This window comes from Neofelis nebulosa, chromosome 1 (genome assembly GCF_028018385.1).
Source record: "Neofelis nebulosa isolate mNeoNeb1 chromosome 1, mNeoNeb1.pri, whole genome shotgun sequence".
NCBI classification, from domain to species: domain Eukaryota; kingdom Metazoa; phylum Chordata; class Mammalia; order Carnivora; family Felidae; genus Neofelis; species Neofelis nebulosa.
In genome coordinates, this window is record NC_080782.1 from 16,074,357 (window position 1) to 16,080,995 (window position 6,639).

Consider the following 6,639-nt stretch of genomic DNA (forward strand, 5'->3'; position numbering starts at 1 on the left):
AGGAGGATTCCTTTGGGAACACTAAGAATTTCCACAGAACTCTCAGGGACACAAGATACCTTGGCATGACTGGAATATGTTGTGACATCACCTGTAGCAATCAGATGCACATGCTCTGGGTAATACTGTCTTACAGATGCCGCTCTCTAGCAGGTGGCATTTTGGAACATGGGCTGATGATCCAGACCACTGATGGCATAGCAAATAATCTCAGAAATATCCTTTTGTTTAAGTTTGTTTGTTTGTTTTTTGAGAGAGAGAGAGAGACCCAGCAGGAGAGGGGCAGAGAGAGAGAGAGAGACAGACAGACAGAGACAGAGACAGAAAGACAGAAAATCCCAAGCAGACTCCACACTGTCAGCTGAGAGCCCAATGTGGGGCTTGAACTCAAGAACCGTGAGATCATGACCTGAGCTGAAACTAAGAGTTGTACGCTTAACTGACTGAACCGCCCCTAAATTTCAGAAACATCTTATGAGTGCACTTCCTCCAGAGTCTAAACCCCCTCTTCAAAATACGGATGTAACCTCTGTGATTGGTACTATAATCACTGTGATATAAATGTGATTGCACATGTACTTAACAATCCAAGAGGCTACAGGGATATTCGAGTTGACATACCAATGAGATACAATAAAATGAAAATGCAGTGACCAGAGAAAGCAGGCATAAAAAGACAAGTTGAAAATGGAAGCTTATTAAATGTAAATGTAAATGTAAATGTAAATGTAAATGTAAATGTAAATGTAACCCTAAATGGCCTATATATTACCTAGTAGTGGACCCAAAAATTTGAATGGAAAGACTCGAAAACTTTGGGCATCCAGATTAAAAAGGATGCAGTGTCATTTTTCCGTATTTTAGTGTCAAAATATAAACAAGTTGTTTTACCCGATGATACCAAACTCAGAAATAATCTTTTCAATTTGCAGAAATAATAGGACACAATACAGAATTTGTATACTAGTGGGTAGTCTAGGGTATATTCTCAATCAGAAGAATGCCACTTCTTCAACATAATACTACAAAACATACTTTATTTAAAAATATTAAAACTTTTAGAAATTTTATTTAAAAATACACATTTCTAACTTCTCTCAAAAAAACTGGAGATATGGTGAAATTTGGCCTGTCTCCAGTTTGGCAATGATCTCTGTGAGCTGAGAAGTACATGCTTACTTGACAATGGCCTATCATCCTGAGGTTAGCACTATATTCTCCATGTTTTATTCCATCCAGCCTAATTTCTTATTTTAGTTATCTGCCTGCCTCCTCTAGGCTAAGGAGTTTGGAATCTCTTAATGTGTTTAATAATATCTCCCACAACATCTCTATGAACATACAACAAAGCATTTCATATGTTTCTATAGTAACAATCTCAATGTAACTAATCATGCTTTCCTTTTAATCTTAGCTCAAAGAAAGATAAGAATAAAATCTAATTCTCAATCATATAATCTATATTTACCATCACAGTGAACAGACTTGCTTACTTCCTTTTATGGTCTTGATCTTTACTTTGATTTGTTCCCCATTAACTATATAATTTACAGGCTTTCTGGGGGGAAACAAGCAGATTTAAAATAAAGTAAAAAACACCTTTGTTGAACTGAACTTTTTTACATGATTTTACTTCATGCATCTCCTTACTAAATACTCACAAGCAATTTTCTGCTGTAATTTATCCAAGGGAATGGTTATCTTTATAATGTGTATGGGACATAAAGCACGTAAAGGAAACAAAAAAGTACTCAAGCTCAGTTCTTACTTTCACTGTTTACCGTTGTGGTTGAGACAGATGCTCAGGGTGAGGTAAGGGTGGGAAGGAAGCATATTCTCTCAAGCATCCTGACTGTCCCTAACGGATCTCACAAGACCAGTTATACTTAACCACTGACTTACATCAGAATCACCTAGAAGGCTTGTTAAAAATAGACTGCTGGGGCACTTGGGTGGCTCAGTCAGTTGACTGTCCAACTTTAGCTCAGGTCATGATCTCAGAGCCTGTAAATTCAAGCCCTGCATGGAGCCAGCTGCAGTCAGTGCATAGCCCTCTTCAAATCTTCTGTCCCTGGCTCTCTCTGCCCCTCCCCACTTACACACACACACACTCTCGCTCAAAAATAAATCTTACAAAAACAAAACACAACAAAACAAAACAAAACAGATTGCTGGTGGAGCCTGAGACTGCTTATCTAATGAGCTCACAGGCGATGCTGATTCTGCCCATCTTAGAAATTCCACCAGATAACCATGAACCCACCTATAATCCTCTTAGGGGTAGAGGAGTCTTATTGATTCTTAAATTCCCACTAAATTACACTTTCTCACATATGGGAGATGCTTAGTACATAACTATGGGAGGAATTAAGGGTTTGACAGTATGACATAATAATATTTGGCTAAAAGGGTTTGGTGAGGCCTTAACAGGAAGTTCAGCTACTGAAAGAGAAGGACTTCATTCCATCTGTCAATTCCGCCTTTTTCCAGTGTACTGGGGAATTACAGCTGTGTATTTGAAAATACATTATGCTTTTTCTTCCATGAGAGATGTATATATAATCAGGATTTCCCTCTTTTTAAATGCAAGTACTCAAAATAGAATTGGATCCCTTGAATTGTGAAATCTAGTAGGAAGACTATATTTACTTTTAATTTCTATCAGTATGCTATACATAAATATATTTAAACATCTTGTGCTTAAAATATTTTACAAATGACAATTTAACTACTTTTATTTGAAAAAAGAATTCATGGGTACTTTTTTTCATATTTTTATTTTATTTTTCTGTAAATGAGACAAAAAAAAAAAAAAACTGTGTCTTTATCTTTCTTTACCCTCAGACTATATCCCAAGTTCAACAGGTAGCTAAAATTAACTGAAAGTTAATCCTTAAAGTGTTTATTTTGTCCTAGCAGTTAAGATAGCTATCTCTTTCCTCCAGGACATAGCTGTGTTACATTTCCTTCCCTTTCTTGCAGGTTTGGCTATGATCACTAAGTTTTTGTGGAAGCAATATGGCTGAAAGTGGTGAAAACTACATGGAGGGCTGTCCCATGAAAGACTCCAATGGATCCTGTATCCTTAAAATAGGGAAAGGTACCCAAGATTGAAGGAGCCTGGACTCTGAATGACCTTATGGAACAGCCTTTATCTGAACTGGAAACAAACTTCTATTAAACCATTAAGATCATGAGGCTTGTCTGTTAGAGCTTCTGGTATTCCTTCAATTTAATATCAAAATTAGTACCTTGCACTTGGGTCTGTCATCATGTTACGGAGTAGCAAATTTTGTAACATTATTTGCAACAGTAACCTACAAGGTAAACAACACGCTAACAAAATTCAGTGGGCAGTGATGGCTATTGATGGCTGCATCACAAAAGTATTGAGAATGAAATTAGCAAGGTCAGGATCTCCTTGTATTTAAGTAGGAGAACAAAAAGAATAGAGACAGTCCAGAGCGTTAAAAGTTTGTGAACGCTTTGGGTGCAATATAGACCTCAACAACTGAACATCAGGTTTGAAAGTATCTTTGAGATTAAAAAAGAAAAAAAAAAAAGAAAAAAGAAAAAGCTTGTTTGGATGTGTCAGTTGAAAAAATTGGCTGCTTTACATAAATGATCAGATTAAGAGTTTCACCTCCACACTTAGATCACCTCAAGGTTGCCTGCAGTAATTTGAGAGAGGAAGGGACACTGAGGTGAGATGTAAGGAAAGAAAGGAGAGCTGACATTTTGTCTAAGTAATACTTTATGTTTATTGCCAAATGGAAATGATTAGAAACAAATCAATCAGAAGCCTATCAGTTTTTGAGGAAATCTCACTGCCAAAGAAACAAGGAGCTTGGACTAAAAGTGTTCTGGCACTTTGAAAATCAACTGAACTTACGGATTCTGAGGCTTGCACATACAGGTAGCAGGTAGGAGGGATTCCTCAGGGTAAGAAAAGGACTCTCCAGTGCCTGCTTTAGAGGTGGCCATGGAAGTAGAATGGGAAGGTAATATCACATTTAAGGTACATCTAGGTGCCTTATATAGAATAACGAATCAGAGAGTTCCTGTCATTTGGTAGATTCCACATCTCCCCCCCCCACCCCCCGCCCCAGGAATATTTCAAAATTAATACGAAGTGTGAACTACTGCATGTCTGTCATTTTTTTTCCCCAGGTCATTTTTTTTTTTTTGTCACGTTAGTCCTGTCCTGGTTCTGCCCTTGACTTTGGATGGGTGTATGGGGTGGGTGGGTAGAACTATATTTTAGACCTTGATCTTTGGAAAAGACTACTGTCCAGAGATCTTGGATACTTTTCATCTAGGATACGTATTGTCACCAGTGGGAAGACACGGATGTGTTGTATGTGGAAGGTGAAGACTGAAACAGGTGTTTGGAAAACTATGGTAGGGATGGGCTCACTGTTTACTAAACTTACGTTCTACTTTCCCTGGGTACACAGCTAGACTAAGTTCCGAGTCCCCATTGAAGTTAAAACTGACCTTATGCCAACATCTTAGGAAAGAGTCAACAGAACTAAAAGGCAACATGCTGGTTGGGAGAAAATATTTTCAAATGACCTATCTGATGGTATCCAAAATATATAAAGAACTTCTAAAACTCGACACCAAAAAATTTAAAAAAATGCATTTAGAAAAATGGGCAGAATAGATGAAAAGACAATTCTCTAAAGAAGACAAACAGATGACCAACAGACACAAGAAAAGATGCTCAACGTCACTCATCATCAGGGAAATGCAAATCAAAACTACAATGAGACATCACCTCCCACCTGTCAAAATAGCTAAAATCAAAAACATAAGAAACAACAAGTTTTGGCAAGGATGTGGAAAATAAGGAACCCTTTTGCACTGTTGGTGGTAAAATGGTGCAGCCAGGGTGGAAAACAGTATGGAGTGTCCTCGAAAATTTTAAAATAGAACTACCCTACAATCTAGCATTTGCATTAGGTATTTACCTAAAGGTTATCAAGACACTTATGTGAAGGGACACATGCACCCCAATGTTTATAGCAGCATTATCAACAATAGCCAAATTATGGAAAGAGCCCAAATGTCCGCTGACTGATGAATGGATAAAGAAGTGGTATGTATGGGTACACACATATATACATATATACCACACACACAGGGAACATTATTCATCCATAAAAGGGAATGAAATCTTGCCATTTGCAATATGTGGATGGAGTATGAGTGTATTACGCTAAGTGAAGACAGAGAAGGACAAATACCATATGATTTCACTCATATGTGGAATTTAAGAAACAACACTGATGATCATGGGAGAGGTGGGGGGTGGGAAGAGAGGCAAACCAAGAAACAGACTCTTAACTGTAAAGAACAAACTAACGGTCACCAGAGGGAGGTGGGCAGGGGGATGGGTGAAATAATTGATGGGGATTAAGGAGGCCACTTGTCATGATGAACACTGGATGATGTATGGAATTGCTGAATCACTATATTGTACACCTAAAACTAATGGGACACTGTATGTTAACTATAATGGAGTTACAATTAAAAAAAAATGAACTTATGACTCAATTTGGGCTAAGGGAATCCAGGTGGAAATGATTAACTCACTTCTAGGCATGCTTATGCCTTGTGATTAATTCTCCATTTGTTCAACCTATCTGCTGGATGGACAGAGAAAACATTGAAGTCCTAGAAGAAGGCTGAGCCACACCATGGAAAGAACTAATCTCTGAATGACTATGGGAATAGAGGCCCTCACTGCTCTTAAAGACTTCTGGTAAGTAAGAAAATCAACTGTGGTAAGCTCCTGAAGTTTGGAATTTACTAGTAGAAAGCAAGCGTACTACAATTTTGGTAGGATTAAATTTTAGCTAGTAACTATAACTTAAATGTAACAAAACACATCACATGTAGTTAAAAGTGAGGGAAATAGTACCACTATGAAAGCAATAGTGGAAAAGTCTTTTTAAGTAATAGTACTAGACAGACAGTATGCTTCAACATTTTAAATGGGTGTATGCTTTCAACAATTATAGAAATTTCTCCACAGAAGATTTTGAACAATTCTGCAACAATTTAAACACAAAGATATTCATAGTAGTGGAGATTAAAAGACCAAATGTGTAAATCAAAAGTGACCAGCTAAATCCTTCATAGCATGTGCACGCAAAGAATTACAATGAAGCTACTAAAAAGTATTTTGTGTATTTTTTATTGACTTGTGCCTAGCTGCCTATATACAAGGCACACCTGTCTGTAGTAACATACAATGAAAAATAGATATTGTCTTCTAGAGGGTATAGTGCTAAGAGAAATAAGAGAGAGTAAGATAAATACCATATGACATCACTCATATTGGGAAGAAAGAACAAATGAAGAAAGAAAACAAATGAACAAAGGAAAAAAAAGAGACAAACAAAAGAACAGATTCAAATACAGAGAACAAAATGGATGTTGCCAGAGGGGAGGTGGGTGGAGGGATGGGTGAAATAAACATTAAGAATACACTTATCTTGAGGGGTGCTGAGTAATGTATAGAATTGTTGAATCACTTTATTATACACCTGAAACTAATATAACACTGTATTTAATTTTATTTCAATAAAAAATAAAAATCCAAAAAAGAAAAAAATATTTTCTCTTTCCTTT

General features: G+C 37.0%; 1 protein-coding gene and 1 long non-coding RNA gene across 8 annotated transcripts in view; one reads left to right on the forward strand and one right to left on the reverse strand.

Annotated features, from left to right (window-relative positions):
• Nucleotides 1-6,639, reverse strand: part of CDH18 (cadherin 18) — a 1,008,661-nt gene that overhangs the window by 373,756 nt on the left and 628,266 nt on the right. The gene's annotated exons all lie outside the window — the stretch shown is intronic.
• LOC131504201 (uncharacterized) lies at nucleotides 35-3,197 on the forward strand. Its single transcript, XR_009257857.1, has 2 exons — nucleotides 35-119; nucleotides 2,983-3,197. It is a non-coding gene; the product is annotated as an uncharacterized LOC131504201 (long non-coding RNA).